The sequence below is a fragment of the Lissotriton vulgaris genome, chromosome 5, assembly GCF_964263255.1.
Source record: "Lissotriton vulgaris chromosome 5, aLisVul1.2, whole genome shotgun sequence".
Taxonomy (NCBI): Eukaryota; Metazoa; Chordata; class Amphibia; order Caudata; family Salamandridae; genus Lissotriton; species Lissotriton vulgaris.
The window spans coordinates 266,371,281-266,391,368 of NC_141693.1; the positions used below are offsets into that span (position 1 = coordinate 266,371,281).

Genomic DNA, 20,088 nt, shown 5'->3' on the forward strand with positions numbered 1-20,088 from the left:
GTAAAGACTTGACAACCCACCAGTTGGAGACCTCTATGACTTCGCTAGGCCTAGAACAGCTCGTGGAAGCTCCAACGCATATTAAGGGTCACACCCTCGACCTAATCTGGACCTCTGATCCAGAGGTGGTCCTTACGAACATTGTACCCTGTATTTGGTCTGACCATTATCTACTCCAGTGTGATATTCCTATTGATAGCGATCCGGTCAAACCACTTTTAAAAACAAAAAAAGTACGTCAATGGAAAAAAGTCGATTTTAAAGCCTTAAGTGACGTCCTTCCTAAATATATAAAATCAATGGTCCCCCATGGTGATCTAGATCAGGACTACAATGCTATAGCGGCGAATCTTAGACAGGCTATCGACCAGATAGCACCTGAAAGGGTACAGAAAATAAAGGGTGCTGAAAAAGGGGCCCCTTGGTATACCCCGCTTCTGAGGGATCACAAAAGAAAGCTTCGCCATCTTGAGGGATGCTGGCGGAAAACAAAAGACTGTACAGACCGAGAACAGTACAAAATATCTTTGAATTCATATAAAAAGCTTATTGTGTCAGCCAAAGGGGAATATTATGAAACCCGTATAAACAATGCAGATAATGTACAGAAAGAAACTTTTAAAATCTTGAAAGAACTGAGTAAGAAAGATGAAAAGGCTGAAATAACGATAGATTGTAACACCTTCCAACGTTACTTTCTCGAGAAAGTGGCAACTATTTTGTTCGATATTAAGAAGGATACCTCTAGTGGTCCCCTTGCACCACAGGTCTTTCAAACCCCCCGAAATCCATCATCTCTAGGTTTCCAGGTATGGACTCTACAACCCTTGGGCAGCTTATAAGTAGAACCAAGTCAGGTTCCCCTGCAGACCCATGCCCCCCCCCACCCCCCCCCCCCGGAGTTTTCTGTCTGGCGCTTCCTGTTGTAGAGGACCATATCATCTCCCTCTTAAACAACTTGTTAGACACTGGCCTTTTACCAGCTAGTTTTAAAGAGGCACGAGGCAAGCCCCTGATAAAAAAGTCGGGGGCGGACCCGGCTATTCTGAAAAACTATAGGCCAATATCCCAGCTGCCTTTCCTGTCCAAGATCCTGGAACAACATGTGCTAAAGTCCCTGTCTTCACTCATGGAGTCACACCATCTACTCCAGGAACGTCAAGCGGGGTTCCGCGCACATCACAGCACCGAGTTAGTAATGCTATCGGTGCTGGATGAGCTTAGAGGCATGGCTGACGGTAAGAAACCAAGTGCCCTGATACTATTAGATCTATCAGCGGCATGTGATACTGTCAGCCATGCCCTGCTTCTGGACAGACTGGTCACTTTTGGGATAAAGGATCTAGCACATCAATGGCTAAAATCCTTTCTGTCGGCGAGGACCCAGAGGATTCAATTAGGGGATTGTATATCTGAGGTGGGTGTTCTTGAGTGCGGAGTCCCGCAGGGCTCTGCATTGTCACCACTCTTATTCAATCTTTATCTACAAACACTGATAGACTCCTTGGCAAGCATGGGCTGCAGAATTTTTAATTATGCCGATGATACTCAGTTGTTACTGAGTATTGACAACACGGCATTTGCACAGACCCAGGCCCAGAATATACTTAGATATACGGTTAGCTGGATGACGGCAAATTTGCTGAAAATAAATCCCAAAAAAACTGGGAGGTCCTGGTGGTTTCAACTGCTGCCTCGCCCTGGAGTGATTTGTTTTGGCCCCAAGAGCTTGGCCCCACCCCGAAACCATGCCCCAATGTAAAAAGCCTTGGTATTAAGATCGGCCATGAGCTGACAATGGCTAGCCAGATATCTTCTGTTGTTGGGACCTGTACTAACCTAATTAGGCAGCTACGCAAGCTAGTTCCCCTACTTTCCCTAAATATGCTCCGGACCATTGTCTCGGCGACAATTTCAAGGATTGATTATGGGAACGCGCTGTACCTAGGTTTGCCCAAAATTTTGATCAACCGCCTGCAGGTAACTTTGAATGATGCAGCGCGACTGATCTTTAGATTACCTAGACAGACCCATGCCTCCCCATTACTGCGCAGGCTACATTGGCTCCCCATAAAGCAAAGGGTGGAATTTAAAAGTTTATGCATTGCCCATAAGGCAATCTATGGGCATGCGCCTGCCTATATAAAAGAACGGCTTGAGGTCTATAATCCCAAACGAGCGCTGGCTGAGGTCCCAATTGTTGTCTTGATTGCGTTTCAAAATGGCAACCAAGGGAGGGAGATCTTTTTCTGTCCAAGTCCCACAGATGTGGAACGAACTACCGGAGTCCCTCCACAAAGAAGTAAATCTTCTTCACTTTAGGAAGTCATTGAAAACACTCTTGTTTAGGGAAGCTTTCTGTTCTATTTGAGTAATGTTATTATATCTGTACCTTCTGTTTACCTACTCAGCTGTTACTGCTTCTGTCATGAGCACCAAGAGACCTGACGGTGATTTGGCGCTATACAAACCTCAGATAACAATAACAATAACAAGAGGCACAGGAAAGTAAGGCACAACAACATCCATGGCATCACTAATCTCGCCATCCGGCGCCTGACGTGTTGCACAGATGTCAAGCGAATCTTCAGCCTCATGAATATGGAAACATGTGGGGTACTCGGAATCTTCCTTGAGCTGGGTGGAGGGTGGAGGGAGGAGAAGAGAGGGAGAGAGGGAGAGAGTGAGAGCGCGTGAGTGAGAGCGCCTAAGGAAGGAGCAAGGCATGCACTCTGAGGCAATGCCGAGACAGAAATAACAAGAAAAATGTTACTTACCCTGGAAGCATCCGTCTTAGCGTGTAGTGTTTACATTCACACGCTCTGCATACTCCTGTCATCTAGAGTTGGACTCCTACATTTGCAACTTGTTTTTCTTTGAAAATAACTTTCAAGTCACTAGGTATAGACCTCTCCCTTAGCTGGCAATGTGGATGGGCATCGAATCCATGTTAGATTGTTTTCCGCTCAGCGGGTGAGGGTAGCATGGAATAGTGAGTGAACTCTGTATGATGTACATGTGCATTGCCTTGAATAGATGAGTGAAAAAAAGAGTAAAGGAATCTTTTCAAACCTTTCAGGAGTCCGAGGAGGTAGGTGGGTGCATGTGAATATATAACACAACACACTACCAACAGATACTTAAAGGGAAAGCAAAATTTTCCATTCGGAGCACACGCTGCTGAAGATACACATGCTCTGCTTGGACTGTAAAGCAGTACCTGCCTGTAAGCAGTGTTTATTGTGTGGATGATGCAGCTGTCTGGAATAAGGACATCAGGACTGTCTGGTAAACCATTGCATGTGGTCTAGCTAAAACATTCGCACAACAGGGTTTAGTAAATGTGTGCAGGGTATACCATGTAGCGGACTCACTTATGTTGGCTAGGAGAATTCCCCTAAGGCGGCAATGGGTCTGGCCTGCTTGCAAACTGAGAGAGCCTAGAGTTTAAAAGGGCAGGCTCTTTTGGCTTCATGAAAGGAAGACTGGTTACACCCAACTATCCACCTAGCAATAAAAGCCGTGGAACTGGGTTGCTCTTTGGGGGCTTAACAAAAGCCACAAAAAGTTGATCTGCCTTACGGGAAGGTTTGTTCCGTCAAGGAGTGTGTGCTTTACATCCTCTCCATTATAAAGTCTAGTTGTTGGAAGACGACTGGAAGCTCTATAGCCTGACTAAGTAGCCAAATTCTAAGACACCAGGTGGCAGATCGCTAGTGTAGCGTCCTGCTACATTAAATACAGACACATGTGGTTGTCTTAACTCGAGCTTTATTACACACTTGTTACTCCTGCCCTGTCCCTACTCTAACTAACCCCTTCCTGTCCTGACCCCACCTCTTCCCCTCTGCCCACCTAACTCCGCCCACCCAGCTACTGGACTGCTAACTTCTTTACATCTCCCCCTTCAGTGGCGTCACTAGGGTTGGTGTCACCCGGTGCGGGTAACTCATGGTGTCACCCCCTCTCAATTTACCGGTTGGACCAACTCACTCTCTGCCTGCACCATGTCCCCTCTGCCTGCCCCATCTCTCCCTCTATCCACACCATCTCCCCTCCGCCTGCATCCTTTCACCCTCTGCCTGCACCATCTCCCCCTCCGCCTGCACCATCTCCCCCTCTGCCTGCACCATCTCCCCTCCGCCTGCACCATCTCCCCTCTGCCTGCACCACCTCTCCCTCTGCCTGCACCATCTCCCCTCCGCCTGCACCATCTCCCCTCCGCCTGCACCATCTCTCCCTCTGCCTGCACCATCTCCCCTCCGCCTGCATCCTTTCACCCTCTGCCTGTACCATCTCCCCTCTGCCTGCACCATCTCCCTCCGCCTGCACCATCTCCCCTCTGCCTGCACCATCTCTCCTCTGCCTGCACCATCTCTCCTCTGCCTGCACCATCTCTCCTGCTGCCTGCACCATCTCCCCTCCGCCTGAACCATCTCCCCCTCAGCCTGCACCATCCCTCCCCCTCCGCCTGCACCATCCCTCCCCCTCCGCCTGCACCCCCTCCTCCGCCTGCTCCTCTTTTAACCCTTTCCTCGTCGCCTTCTCCACCCCCCCATGGTTTCTCCCTCACAGTTCGTGGCTTTTCTCAAAGTGGTTGAAATAAACACATGAAATACGCTTTGAATTCGTGCGCGCGCCGCTGAGGATAAGTTTAAATAGACACATAGCAGAGGCGAGCAGTGGCGGCTGGTGAGGTTTGAAATTGGTGGGCCGGTAAGTTATCGTGGTACCGCACTGAGGCGAGTGAGTGTAGCGAGCAAGCCTGAACAACCTACAGGGGGTTCGGGGGGATCTCCCCCAAGAAATTTTTGAAAAAGAGTGGATAAGTGGAGCATTTTCAAGCAAATTTGAGGAAGCAGGAAGGTTGATAAAGCAAATGCGAAAGTTTTATGACATCAATAGTAGAGATTTCATATGATAATGACGTTGGTAGCCGCTTGTTCAGTATAATCAGAGAACTTAACTTTACAACCCCCAAAAACACAACACACTGACTCACTGGTAAGCACTATATTTTCATTTACAATTGCCTTCTCAATATTTTGGCAACTGTGTACCTCCATCACACACAGTTGCACAGAATCACAATTGCAACTTAAATAAGTGACCTTTGCTTTGATTGTTCAGCAGAGAGGCCAGGGGTTGGATGGCCAAGTTTTCTGAACACCTTATAGACCCACTGACAGGCACTGTGAGAAACTGACACAGCCTTCAGCCTTTGCTCTAAAGTTCTCAATGGTGGCCCGTTAAATATGACTGAACGAGGCTCAGTTCAAAGTATGCACTGTACAAGAAATATGCTACACAACAAAATACAGCATCCTGGAAATAGTGGGCACTCTTAAGGAATGCAAGATTAATTAAAACATGTGAAACATAAACAAAAACCATATCACTGACATGGAATACCTTAATGTTTTATACATTCATTGTTCAGAAATCAGTACTTTCCCAGTTGTGGATGGGTGGATGCATGCATGCATGCAGGTATGTATGTATGGATAATTGGTGATGTGGAAGGATGGGTGTGGAAGTGAATAAATATGTTTGAAAAGGATGGATGGTTGATTGGGCAAATGTGCTCATGGGTGAATGAATGGATGTGTGGGCCATGGGTCTATGGATGAGATTCTTGGGCGAATAGTGGGATGCAGTAAGTAAGGAAGGGGTGTGACAGTCAGAGAGAGGCTGAATACGCCTGGTCCAGTGCTCATTGTGAAATCATTCATTCAGTGTGGATTGGGCCCGATTGACCCCCGGACACTACCGCTGCGCCGCGCTTCATCGCAGCAGTGGCACAGTGCACAATGAGATATGAAAGCGGACAGGTTGGGAGGTCATTAATGTGATCGTATAGGAAAGATATGGGTGCAAAAATGGAAAGTAGGCACGCAGTCAGTGGGGAAAAAGTGAGCAGGTGAATGAACCTAAATATGGCCTTCGAGGGTGTGCACGTTAAGTGAAAGATCAAATTGTCAAGCACTGGTCTCTTTCGAGGACAAAATCTCTCTACTTGCTTTTGCTTTTCTGAATATGATGGGTCTGGAATAGAGAGGAAATGAACCCGGTATAGTTAGTACGTGCATAGTATTCACCAGTGCAACCACAGCCAATGCGGATACAATTTTAATGCCTGCTGTGTAGAAAACAAATGTTCTGAAAATATGTAATGGTTTTAGAGTGGCATCATTATCTGCGGCCATCGGGAAGTCTAGAATAAATGTTATCGTACAGAAGCACCATGGAGTCAGAGATGGAAAACAGACATTGTGGCTGTTGTGATTGTGAAATCTATTTGGTAACACGTAATTAAATGCGCACATGTGGGCACCAGCACACTCAGTGTAAGTGCAAGGAGTTGCCGCCGGTACAATTGTGCCACAGCAGCATCCTGTGACTTACTGCAAAATATCGATCAAGCTCATTTGGAAAGGATGCTCACTTACTAGAAAGGCTCGTCATCGGTGCTGCAGAAGTCGCTCTGCATTCAGAGAGATCGTTCTGATAACAAGCAATGAATTCACACGCATCTGTTGAAAATAAACAGAGCCAGGGTCCCGATTCCTGGGTTGAGTTTGCCGCCTCCATCCTCTAACCCCACCCTCTCTCACAACTCGTCACAAGATGGGGTCAGTGATGGTTGCTCCCACCCAGTCCTGCCAAGTATCACGCATCGGGTGTGACTCTAACGCATTTCAGTGCGGTGATCCGCATCACCGCACTGAAATGCATTGTCACGCATAATGGTCATAGCTGCTAAGGTTTCAGATTGCTGTGTGACATTTTCATTTTTTCAGTGTAAATATGAGTGACATTTCACTGACTGAGTAACAATTCCTTGGGCGCAAAATCAAGCAATGAAAATGAGGGAAACATATAAATATGAGAAAGTACACCTATTTGAGCAATGGGATGATGGTCTTTAGGATCATGTGTTCAGCCACACGTAGTTAAGCTTAAAGGGTGTGGACCAGACTGGTGACCAAAAACTAAAGAAAATTATAAACAGGCAATTGACTTTCTCCATCTATGCATGAATGATCTGGACAAACATTCCTGTAACCATCAGGACTACCTCAGCACTGCTCAAACTGAGGAAAGAGTTGTAGAAGAGCATGACAGCACAATGTAGTAATATTACATGTCTCCTCAGTCCTCACAGAACCCAGGTACCTCTCCCATCACTCCCTGACTGTACTTGTGCCTATGACCCTGTGCATCACTCCACTTGTCTTGGTTTGTGCTATTAAAATAGCATATACTTAGAATAATCTCCCTTCACTGACATGGAACTTCTGAGTACACTGCATGCACAGGTACAAGAATGCAAACGTGTTGCTAAGTCATTTATGGTGACTACTAACTAGAATGTAAGAAGAGAAGCGATGTTAAATACAATAATCAAATAAAACAACCCTTTTATTTAAAAAGTAGCACTACAGATCTGGAATAACAATGTTGGAGTTATTTTAAAATAGTAATGTATTGCCAATGAACGCTTAAACAAATGAAAAATGTTTATTTGCTATCATTCTTGCACCCGAACACGGTCCCAACAGTGCACCTGCCTGGAAGCCCTCGCTGCCTGTGTACTTACTTAGCTCCAGCAGTTCCTAGAGGCCCTGGCTGCCTGTGCCATGGCTCGGGTGTAAATGTCCGAAAATCCCCCTCTGCTCTGCAGACAGAACACGACTGAAAGGCTTTAGAGCAGCCCTGCCTGCAATTGTGTCTGAAATTAAAGGAACAGATCTTGCAGTGCGTGCGCTCGGCTCAGCGCTGTGTGTGTGACAAGTTACAACAGACACACACACTTCAAGTCTGAGTGGCAGCAGGCTGCCTGGCCAATAAGTACTTAAAATACTAATAAACTTTAAGTGCTGCTTTCAGAGGTGGAGGTCGGAGCCGAGCCCAGTGAAAAACCTAAGGTCCGTGTCACGAGACAGAGAGCAGCCCTCCACTGCGGCCTGCAGATTATTGTCTCATTAAAAAACATTCTTCTCAGATCATTCCTATCTTGCAGATAAGCCAGGCAGAAGGATGAGAGCAGCCCTGCATGCAACTGTGTCTGACAAAAAGACCACAACTTCACACATACAACGTACGTCAGTGGCAGCATTGCACATGCACAGGCAGCTGCCTGGCCATTACTTACTTCTATCTCTCTATCGCTCGTCTCGGAATCACGTCACTGAGCTACAAAAAGACCACAACTTCACACATACAACGTACGTCAGTGGCAGCATTGCACATGCACAGGCAGCTGCCTGGCCATTACTTACTTCTATCTCTCTATCGCTCGTCTCGGAATCACGTCACTGAGCTACAGGGGACTCTCCCATTGCTGCAATATGGATGTTTACACTGCCTGATGCGCGGGTGGCCCATGCTCAGAGTCAGTCATGGACAGGTGTGGGGCGCCGCGGTAATTATTACATTTTTAAACGCACCCTAGGCCCCGAGGCAGCAGAAGCTTGACTCTCTGCCTCTCTCCAGTTCCCCGCCACTTCTAATGACTTCTTTCCTGTGTTCTGGAGGCAGCCGGAATTGAGGTTCCAACATCCGATAATCCCCCCCCTCGCCTCTGCTCTGTTGAGCTAAGGGCAGGAAGTCTTCAGTGATTGACAACCGCGCCGAGGGCCCGGGGTGCGCCGGGTCCGTCGCAGCGGCAGATTGCAACATTGTAGCATCTCATAGAGTCTCATAGGAGAGACAGATTTAACTGTGACTATCTGACGGAGCCAGCTGCTGTAGTAAGTCTGCAGCGCCGGGGAGCAGCATGGTGTCACCCCCATGTGAGGGTGTCACCCGGTGCGGTCCGCACCCCCCGCACCTCCCTAGTGACGCCACTGTCCCCCTTTCTTATTAAAGCGAACAAATGACAATAGAGATTAGTCCATCTCAACGATCAGTCTCTTGGGAGGCTGCACATGACGTCTGGGTCTCGTCGGAGTGGGCACAGTGCCCTCTTCCGGTAGTCCTTCTGCTGAAGAGTGTCCGGTGTTTGGTGCGGCAGACTCAGGATTGTCCTGGCTCTCAGGCGTGGGGGTTGACGTAGTACTTTCCTGATCTGCAGGAGAACACTTCTTGAAGTGAGAAGCGTTGCGGGTGACTCGCCGGGTCTCTGATTCCGCAGTCACCATGGTGCCCTTTTGTTGGACAACTGTTAGAGGATCATCCTTGAAACGGCAGTCAGTCTTTTGGCGTTGTTCCTGCTTGACAAAGACTTTGTCGCCTTCTTTCAGAGAGGGTGACCGGGCTCTCCGTTTGCGGTCAGCATACTCCTTCATTTTGTCTTTGTGAAGTCGATCGTTCACTGCCATCTCTCGATGTTGTTGGTCCGAGAGGGGCATTCTCAGTGCTCCGTCCCATGTTGGGATCCGATTTCTCATTGTCCTCCCAAGCATGAGAGTGGCGGGGCATTGGCCTGTCGTGGAGTGTGGAGTGGTTCGGTAGGCGCTAAGGACCTCGTTCAACGCTGACCTCAGATCTTTCTTGTCGGCAGTGGCTTGTTGGAAAGTTCTCTTAATGGTGGACATGAATCTCTCTACGGTGCTGTTGGCTTGTGGCCAGAGTGGCGTGACTTTGCGGTGTTGAAAGTTCATTTGCTTCGCGAAATCACTGAACTCACGACTGTTGAATGGGGGTCCGTTGTCCGTCTTGATGACCTTGGGGACGCCCCATGTCGCGAAGGCTTCTTCAAGCACCTTGAGGGTGCAGGCAGCACTGGTGGATGATATGAACTGAGCCACGGGGAATCTAGAGTATTCGTCCATGATGACGACCACGTATTTCCCTGATTGCAGGGGCCCATAAAAGTCCATGGCAACCTCCTGCCACACCCCATCAGGCAATGGGGTCATTTGTAAAGGTGCGGGTGGACTGCTGTGGCTGGTCAGTTGACAGAGGTGGCAATCCTTCAATGTGTCCTCAACCATCTGGTCGAGGGCCGGAAACCAGACACGCTCTCTCAGTGCTCTTTTGGTGGACACGACTCCTCGATGGCCTTCGTGAGCGAGGTCGATTACTCCTTGCCTCAGTGTCGCCGGAATGACTAGTCTGTGATCTCTCAGAAGGATGCCATCAGTAGTTGCGAGCATGCCCAGTCACAAAGTGGATGTATTCCTCCGCGATGGAAGGCTCAGTCTCTGAGGATTCTCGGGGGTGGCGGGACATGTAGTCGGCTGGATTCTCCGCCTTCCCCGGTTTGTGGACGATTGTGAAAGTGTATTCTTGTAGCCGTAGACCCCATCTTTCGATCCTGGGGGGCATCTTGCATTTGGGGTTTCCGTAGATCGTGACGAGTGCTTGGTGATCGGTTATGAGCGTGAAATGTTTCCCGTAAATAAAGATGTGGAAGTGCTCACACGCCCACACAACGGCCAGGCTCTCCTTCTCTGGTTGAGAATACTTTCTTTCGGGGTCAGTTAGGCTCCGACTGGCGTAAGCGATGATCCTCCTCTGATCTGACTCGTTGTCGTATTGTGCCAGGATGGCTCCCAAGTCCACGGGGCTTGCGTCCACAGTGATTTCTGTTTTCCTCCTGGGGTTGAAATATGAGAGGCAATCGGCCGATTCCACGGCGTATTTGATGTCTTTGAAAGCACATTCACACTCCGGGGTCCATACAAATGGCTGGCCAGGTTTCGTGAGGAGCCTCAGTGGGTGACTTACTGTGGCGTAATCACGAATGTAGCGGGCGCAGTAACTCGCCATCCCGAGGAAGGAGCGTAGGTCGTTGACGTCAGCCGGACTCTTGGTGTTATTGAGTGTGACGATCTTGTCAGGGTCCGGTTTCATGCCACTCGCCGAGAAGATGTGACCGAAGAATTTCAAGGTGGATTGATGAAATTCACATTTTCCTCTGTTGAGGGTCAAGTTGGCATCCATCAGGGCGTGGCAGACGCGATCAAGGGCGATGTCGTGTTCTCGCGTGTCAGATCCGTAGACTAAGATATCATCGCTGTAATTGAGGGCGTTAGGTATGTGTTGGATGACAAGTCGAATGGCCTCCTGGAAGATTTCGGCAGCCGACGATACGCCAAAACTGAGCCGTTTGTACCGGAATAGACCAAGGTGCGTGGCGAATGTCGTGATGGAGCGAGAACTGTCATCCAGTTCGAGCTGATGGTAGCCCCAGTTTAGAAAACACTTTTGCCCCATTGAGCGCTGTGATCATGTCGCTCAAGTGTGGGCCGGGGTGTCTCTCCCTTTCAATGGCCGTGTTTGGGAGGCGCATGTCCACACAGAGACGGACCTTGTTGGGGGTCCCTTTCTTGGGGACGATAACCACCGGGGACACCCAGGGAGTGGGGCCCTGAGTGCGCTCAATTATGTCAGCGTCCAAGAGTTCCTGCAGTTCATCTTCAACCGCCGATTGTGAGTGAAAGGGCACCCGTCACGGATGCTGGGCCACCGGTTTGATTTGCTCATTTATGTGCAGATGGATTTGCCGGCCCTTCAATTTTCCCAAGCCCTGGAATAGCGATGGAAATTTCCCAGCACAGTCCGAGCTGTCATTAACGTTAAAGAGGACGTGCACCAGCCGAAGACGTTCGGCGGTGGGAAGGCTCAGTAGACAGTCAGCATCAGGCCCTTTGATGACGTGGATTACTGCTGGGATGGAGATGTCGCCGTGCGTTAGGGTAGTGTCAAATTTGCCCAGACATGGGAGCGGCTTCCTCGACATCCAGGTGTATACACGGACAGGCGCGAAACGCAAACGAGGTTTTGGGTCCATGCGTTCATGTTCTGCAACCGATATGTAGTTGAGCGACGCTCCACTATCCATCACGAATTTGGCAGCGTGGTTACCCACTTTGATGTTGAGACGTGGGTATCGTTTGAGCTGATCGTTATCAGCAATGTTGACGTATTCAATGGTGTATGAAGACCGCTTGGATGAGGACGATCTTGATTCTCTTGACGGAGAGCGGCGGTCCCATCTGGAGCGTTGGGATTCACAGCTGGAATGTGAGGAGGCGGGAGATCTAGTGGAATCTCCTTGAACCGCTCTGATGTGGTGACGTTTGGTCTCCGATCTCGAGGGCCTCTGCGGGCCATCGCGTCTGTCATTATCACTACGTCTTTCTCTGTGGTAGTCCCCACACATGGCTTCAAAGTGGTTTGACCGTCCACATTTTCTGCAACGTTGGCCCATGGCAGGGCAGGAGTCGATGTGAGGGTAGTCATATCCGCACCGGAAGCACCGCCTCGTGCGTTCGGGTCGTCGATCCCTCCTCTCAGGTTCCTTCCTCCTGTAGTCCGGGCGTCGCCTGGGCGAGAATCTGGAGCGTCGTGACCTGTCTCGTGGGTTACGTCTTCCACTGTCACGCCGTTCCTGTCTTCCATGCCGTCGTTCGGTGACACGGTTGGCGTGTTCATGACTGGTACTGGGTCCGGTTTCGATGTCCGCCGCGTTTTCTTCAGCTTGGTCGTACAACCGGGAGTTCTCTTCGATTTCTGCTAGTTCCTGCGGTTTTCTTAGTAATCGTCGTCTCAGAGATTCCGAGTGACACCCAGTGATTATTTGGGATTTAATGGCTGCATCAGGCGAGAAGTTTGTAAAATCACAGTATTGAGATTGTCGTCGCAGTCGATGTATGAAGGAGATCAGGGGTTCTTCTTTCCCTTGGCGCTGCTGGTGGAACTTGTGTCGCTCGTAGTCGACATTCCTCTTGTGCAGAAAACGTTTATTTAGCACATCTTTCACTTTGACGTAGGTGTCAGCTTCTGTATTTGGGATCTCTCGCACAATTTTGCTTATCTCACGCCCCCCTAGGTTGCGGAGGGCTATTATCCTTTCATCGTCCGGCTCTATTTTGGACCCTGCAATGTAGTCCTCAAAGTCCTCTAGCCAATCTTGCCATTTTTGGCCCATGCTACTTCCGATGGTTACTGTTAGTGGCTCAGGGGCTCGTAGATGTGTTCCTCCTTTGACTTCGGTTCGCGCTGGAGGGTTAGACATCTTGACGATGGGTCTTCAGTGCTTGTTTCTGGCTTTTACTTCTGCTGCCAGTGTTCGCTTGCCAAGTTACCAATGCTTGTTTGTCAAATATGATGAGTTCTATTGCCACTGCTTGCTTCTTTTCGGTACCAATGCTTGTTTTCTGGGCTCCGCCTGACTCTAAAATGGCCGCTCTCTGATGGTCAAGGGGTCTGTCCTGACGAGCGCCTGACTCTAAGATGGCCGCCGTCACTGCAGGCACACACGAGGCTGGCTCTCCCGGTTCATTCACTCTGGGCGCTCAGGACTCACCGGCGGTCGGCCTCTGGGGCAGTCCACGTCAGGATTCACTTCTCCTACGCCACCACGGACAGCAGGTGAGATCGGGGTGGGCTCCCGGCTTTTTCCGACGTCCGATGTCTCCCGGGCTCGGATTTCAGCGCACTCAGCAGCGCTTGCTGGCGGCACGCAGTGGACACCGTCCACTCTTCTGGGGCACCTTTTCTTCCTCTCTGGGCACTTCACAGGGTCGGAGTGGGCTCCCGATTCCTGCACACCGGCTCTGTACCTCGGACACACGCTTCCAGCGTGGGGCGTTTTTTGGCGCGACGAAACACTTTGCACTCGAGCAGTTCAACGCTCGTTCCTTCGGCCCCTCTGCTCTCTCACACGCTCTGGGGGCCACTCTTAACAGCTGCTGGCCTCGACCTTCAGGCGGCGGCGTGGTTCCATTCAGCAGCGTTTTCACAGCTGCTTGGGACAGGGCGTCTTCATGGGGCTCTGCACACGGTGGGGCTTGCTGTATCCCACCCTCGTCGCCAGTTGTAGCGTCCTGCTACATTAAATACAGACACATGTGGTTGTCTTAACTCGAGCTTTATTACACACTTGTTACTCCTGCCCTGTCCCTACTCTAACTAACCCCTTCCTGTCCTGACCCCACCTCTTCCCCTCTGCCCACCTAACTCCGCCCACCCAGCTACTGGACTGCTAACTTCTTTACAGCTAGACCCATTGTTTTGGGATCTGGGTGCCTCACCTGAAATTGGTTTCTGCTGAGATGGTTCAGTGTATCTGGGAAATTCTCATGAGCACTGATGGCCATCTCTAGTAGGGCTGAATACCAGGGCTGCCTGGCCCAGGTCCGGGAAACCAGGATGAGGGTTTGTGATGTTTGCCACATCTTCTTCAGTTGAAGGAGCAGAAGAGGCAAAAAAAAGCATAGGCAAATATCAGTAGATCCATAGTTCATTGCACATGGAGTGAGGGTTTGGCTATCTGCAGGTGAAGTTTAGGCATTTCGCGTTCTTGGGGGTGGTGAACAGGTCGAAGTCAGGATTGACCCAGCCGTGGAATTACTGGTGTGAGACCTGCAATTGGGGTGTTCACTCATGGACTTGTTAATGAGTTCTGCATAACCGGTCCGCCAGGTCCCTGTCCATCCCCGTGAGGTTCTTCACCATCAGGTGAATGCAGTGGTGCTAGCAGGGAGAGGAAGAGCGAGGGGGTTCTTTGGAATGTAATACATGGCAGTCATGTTGTCTGTTCCGCCAGGACTACATTGCCTCGAGTAAGTAGTAGGAAGGCTTTGATGGCAAGGCGAATGGCTAGGCAACTGATGTGGTGGCTTGCGGAGTTGGAGTCCACACACCTTGTACTGCATCGCAATCGAAGGGAGTTTCCTAGCCAACTTGGAAGGTGTCCCTGGTAATGAATGGTGACTTGCGGAATGGGGTCTCAGAAAGGCCTGCCTCGGATTAGGCCGTTGCTGTTCCACCACTGCAAAGAGCAATGGGTGCTGGCCATTACTAGCACTAGATCATCCATCTGAATCTCTGATTGCGTTTATTTTCATTTGAAAAACATGGAATGCTTCACAAATTTTCATGACATTCTTGTGCAGGGGCCATGCTCATCTTCTCAGAATTGTTCAAATTTTAGTATATGTGCTACCGATGCAAGCACTTGACCCTCTTTTTGTGACCATTGTGCTGAGAGGTATTATTTCAACAGATGCATGCATAGCCTGGTGTGGGGTATAACAGTGGTATAGGAAGCCACCCTGCCCAAGAGGTTCATTACAGTTCTTACATCTGTGATACTGCGGCTGAAAAACAGATACAAGCTGGCCAATGGCCACGACCCTTTGAGAGCTTGGGTAGGCTTTGCGGCAGAAGAAATTTAAATCCACTCTGATAAAAGGTTGAATCCTTAAGTGGGCGGCCCTCACTGTCAGACACTTGGCGAAGAGCCTTGGCGCAGTGGTGACAATAAAAGGGAGTACCTTGAACTGATAATACCGACAAGTGACCACGAATCTCTGGTAAAGTTGGTGGGCACTGTGAATGGGGGAAGTGGAAGTAGGCATCCTTGAAGTCTAACGTTGCTACGTAGCGGTATGCCATCCTGCAGCATGATCATGTGGAAAAGTTTGGAGAGAACATATCTATTGATGGGGCGGAGAGAGACGTACTTTTTGGGGATAGAGGAATTAAATAATCAAACACCTTTGCGCCTCGGACAGTAAGGCACTAGCTCAATGGCACCCTTTTAAAGAAGTGTTTGGACCTCTTCCTCTAGCAGACACAGGTGATTGCTGCTGAGGTGGTGTTTGCGGGGGGAAAGTTGGGTGGTGGTGTGAGAAGTTTAGGCAAAGTTGTCCTGAACTAAGCCTAATACCCTCTTGTGTGATGTGTTTCCAGCCATCTGGGAGCAAATTCTGGAGTCTTCCCTTGACATGTGTAGCTGGGGGTAAGGAGGGACAGTGTCTATGTGGCAATGGAAACCACTTTCCCAGAACTTTCCTTGACCCATCACTGTTATTTCTGTAAACTCATAAGGACTAACGCTTTGGATTCTGCTGGTGGTAGGCCATCTGCGGTCTCTGAAATGAAAAAGGGGTGTCTGTAGAGGTGGTCTTAATGCCTAGTCTATAATGCTGCCTTGGAAAGGATCCCTTTGAAATAGATGTTGTTTGGAGGGCACCCATATCCTTGGGTGTGTCAGTGTCTTTCTTTAGTTTCTCTAGCATTTGGTCAATGTACGGACCAAAGCAGTGTTTGCCATGTTATGTTATGTTATTTATTTATTTTTTGTATAGCGCACGGATGCCGCAGCCAAGAGGCGTCCCGGCGCTTTGGAGAATTGGATAACACAACACATCAGAGAAGGCAAGAAAGACAAATCTAAACTATAGAGAAGAGGAAGGTCTTCAAAGCCTTCCTAAAAAGAAGCAAGTCAGGGATTGAACGGAGAGGAGCCAGCAGAGAGTTCCAGAGGGCAGCCGCCAGCACTGAGAACGAGCGTCCACCCAATCTAGCTCGTTTAAAACGCGGCACAATGGCAAGATTCAATCCAGCCGAGCGGAGGGTTCTAGCAGGGACATAGTGCAGGATAGTCTGTGAAAGAATAGGAGGGGAGGCTAATTTAAGAATTTTAAAAGTTAAGCAGAGGGCTTTAAACTTAACTCTTTGCTCAATCGGTAGCCAGTGGAGATTCTGGATAGTTCGACGAGCTGAGACAAATTTCGGGAGGCCGACAAGCATCCTGGCCGCCGCATTTTGGACCCTCTGAAGGCGGGATAGTTCGGCCTGATTTAGACCCAAAAACAGAGAGTTGGCGTAGTCCAGTCTGGTAAGAACCAGAGCTTGGACTATAATCTGTCTTGTCTCAGCATCAAAAAACTTAAAAATAGGTCTCAGACACTGCAGAGTACCTAGACATACGCCAGCCACACGCTTAGTATGGGAGGTGAAAGAGAGCTTATCATCAAACCACACCCCGAGGTTTCGGACTTCACTCACGGGGGTGGGAACAGGGCCTAGATCAGAAGGCCACCATTGCTCTCCCCATAGCCCACTTTCCCTGCCAAAAATAATGACCTCAGTCTTAGAGGCATTAAGTTGAAGTCGATTGTTCGCCATCCAGCCAGCAACAGCTTTTAACGCTGACTGGAAGGTGGGGGCGTCCATGTTGGAGTCACCATTAAGTGCCACCGCCAGCTGCATGTCATCGGCGTATGACACTAAGGAGAGACCAAAACTATGGGTTACCTCCGCCAGAGGCTGAACATATAAATTAAATAAAGTGGGGCTAAGAGCCGAACCTTGGGGAACGCCCTGCAGTATAGGGCGCGAAGCAGAGACAAAAGGAGGTGTAGACACTTTGAAACCTCGATCCTTAAGAAAGGAACGGAACCACTCAAGTGCCACCTCTCCAACTCCTGCCTCCATCAGACGATGTAAGAGAATCTGATGGGACACCGTATCAAAGGCGGCACTAAGATCCAAAAGGATCAGTGCCGCCGTCTGACCCTGATCCAACATCTTCCTGATGTGCTCCACCACAGCCAAAAGAGCAGTTTCGGTGCTATGACCTGCACGGAATCCGTTCTGGGAATTATCCAGTAGATTTGCTTCTTGCAGGTGAGATGATAAAATACGATTAGCATGCGCTTCTGCTAGTTTGGCTGGCCAAGGAAGAAGGGAAATGGGTCGATAGTGTTCTTGCTTAGTCGGATCAAGGGCGGGTTTTTTAAGGATCGGAATGACCGTCGCCTGTTTCCAAGCCTTGGGAACACTGCCCGTACTAAAGGACAGATTGATAAGACCATGCAAGGCAGGATAACAGCATTCGGCAAATTCCCGAAATTGAGCGGGTCTCATGGAGTCGTCCGGAGAACCGGATTTGACTTTTGTTGTCAAAGCTAAGAACTCATCCAGAGTCGGGCTAGGAATAATTAACAGTGATTTGAGAACCGAAGATGTAGACATATTCTCCCTGATGGGAAGCTGAGAGAATGATCCATAAATGGCCTCCACCTTTTCTACAAAAAACGAGGCTAAATCCTCGCAGTGTGCCATGGAGGGTTCAATAGTAGCAATGTCCGTCCTCTTGCTTGTAAGGTCCTTACACACCCTGAAGATGACCTTGGTGGGGTTTGTACTATTCTTAATCTCCTGGGCGTCAAAAGCAACCCTAGCTGCACATATGGCCCGATGATACACTCTAGTGCAGGCCCTATAGGCCGCCTTGAGGTCAGTATCATAAGTTTTACGCCATGCGCGTTCTGCTTTTTTGCAGGAGGCTTTAAGTATTTTAAGAGATTCATCATACCAAGGGCTAGAAGGACTAGATCTAGTCTTACTCCACTTGGCCGGAATGAGCATGTCTAGCGAATGATTGAGCCATTCGCAGAAACTATCATAGCCACGGGAGACTTCAGTAGGAGGTAGAGGATGGTATTTCATCAAAAGCTGGTGGAAATGCTCTAAATTCAAGTTTCTCCAGGGGAGTCTGAAACTAGCTGGAGTGTTATTTCTCGGGGAAGGTATAGCAGTGACGATACGAATTTCAATCAAATGGTGGTCAGTCCAGGCCATAGGTCTGGGAAGCAGCACTGAAATATTAGTCGCAAGATTCGTCAAAACTGGATCTAATAAGTGGCCGCCTGTATGAGTCGGTAGTTGTACCATTTGAGTCAATTGAAGCGCTTCGAGATCTACTAACAGGCTATGGACCGAGTTGGAAAGTGGAGCATCCATATGCAGGTTAAGATCGCCTATAATCGTAAAATTAGCTGTTTTTAAAACTAGGGAGGAGATCACCTCCGGGAGGCTTTGGCGAAAAGCACCATCAGGACCGGGGCGCCTATAAATTAGTAGTCCCGTGAAAGTGAAGTGGGGGTTCACTGAGATGTTAAAAAGGGCACTCTCACATCCTGCTATGGCGATAGGTTTCCAAATGCAGGGGTAGCATGACTTTACCGCAACTGCTATACCTCCACCTCTAGCATTGCGAGGAAGGGAGTGCATGGTGTATCCCGCGGGGAGAGCTAGATTCATGACCGCCATAGACTGATCATGCAGCCAGATTTCCGTGAAAAAAAAGATATCCGGATCATCATCAATTATCAAGGAGAAAACTTCTTGAGAGTGGCAGGACAATGATCTGACATTCAGATGTAAAACTTTAAGAGTAGATTGCGTGGGAGAGTCTACAACAGTGTCTTGTTTGCTGTCGACTGGAGGCCTAGACTGAAGACCCTTAATAGGCAAAGGCAAAGGTAGTTTAAGAGGACAGGTGGGGCACTGAAACAGCCCACTAAGAGGATCCAGGGCGCCATGACGGCAAACTCGTACCTGGTGTCGCAGTAAACTCAGGTTCTCAGCAGATATCATCCTGAGTAAGCCAGAGTCCCCTGCCCTAGCCCTGCCTTAGCGCATCAAAGGACAGATTGAGCAAATGCTGCTGGACATCTAGTTTAAAACCAGAAACATAGAGCAAGGTGTAGCGTCTGACCAGGATACTGGTACTGAGTCCAGAAGCAGTAGTGTTGGCAACATCCTCGTCACACAGGATAGTGTGTTGGAAATGGTCTTCCCCTCTGCCACTAACTCTTTGGAGGCCTAGACTGAAGACCCTTAATAGGCAAAGGCAAAGGTAGTTTAAGAGGACAGGTGGGGCACTGAAACAGCCCACTAAGAGGATCCAGGGCGCCATGACGGCAAACTCGTACCTGGTGTCGCAGTAAACGCAGGTTCTCAGCAGATATCATCCTGAGTAAGCCAGAGTCCCCTGCCCTAGCCCTGCCTTAGCGCATCAAAGGACAGATTGAGCAAATGCTGCTGGACATCTAGTTTAAAACCAGAAACATAGAGCAAGGTGTAGCGTCTGACCAGGATACTGGTACTGAGTCCAGAAGAGGTGGTGTTGGCAACATCCTCGTCACACAGGATAGTGTGTTGGAAATGGTCTTCCCCTCTGCCACTAACTCTTCACCCCTTCATCTATGTTCTTAGTGCACATGCTTGATGAGGACCTGCATTTTGTCCCAGTGTGCTTTATCACTCAGGGAGAGCAACATCAGAGAGTTGGTGCACCTCCAGTGGGTAGCTGTCTGCACTGCTAACCTCTTCAATGCTGCATCTACCTTTTTGCTCTCCTTATCTGGAAGTTAGCATCTTCTGTGGCTTGGGCGTTTCTGCGCAGTCTAGACCACCATGATCAGAGGGCACTTGCCCACTAAGGTAGGATGGTCATTGGCAGGAGGGATGTCTTTTTTAATCAACAAATGGAGTGAGTACCCTAGCCTTCACAGGCTTCTTAAAGGTGACTGTGGTGGTCTTAAGAGTAGGACGATG

At 49.2% G+C, this 20,088-nt stretch overlaps 2 protein-coding genes and 1 non-coding gene across 4 annotated transcripts in view; 1 reads left to right on the top strand and 2 right to left on the bottom strand.

Annotated features, from left to right (window-relative positions):
• Positions 1 to 20,088, top strand: part of LOC147710658 (uncharacterized) — a 509,433-nt gene that overhangs the window by 110,605 nt on the left and 378,740 nt on the right. The window lies entirely within an intron of this gene.
• The window catches only part of CENPS (centromere protein S), a 121,169-nt gene that overhangs the window by 9,658 nt on the left and 91,423 nt on the right, over positions 1 to 20,088 (bottom strand). The gene's annotated exons all lie outside the window — the stretch shown is intronic.
• LOC147710660 (U6 spliceosomal RNA) lies at positions 14,805 to 14,911 on the bottom strand. The gene has a single exon (XR_015296236.1). It is a non-coding gene; the product is annotated as a U6 spliceosomal RNA (small nuclear RNA).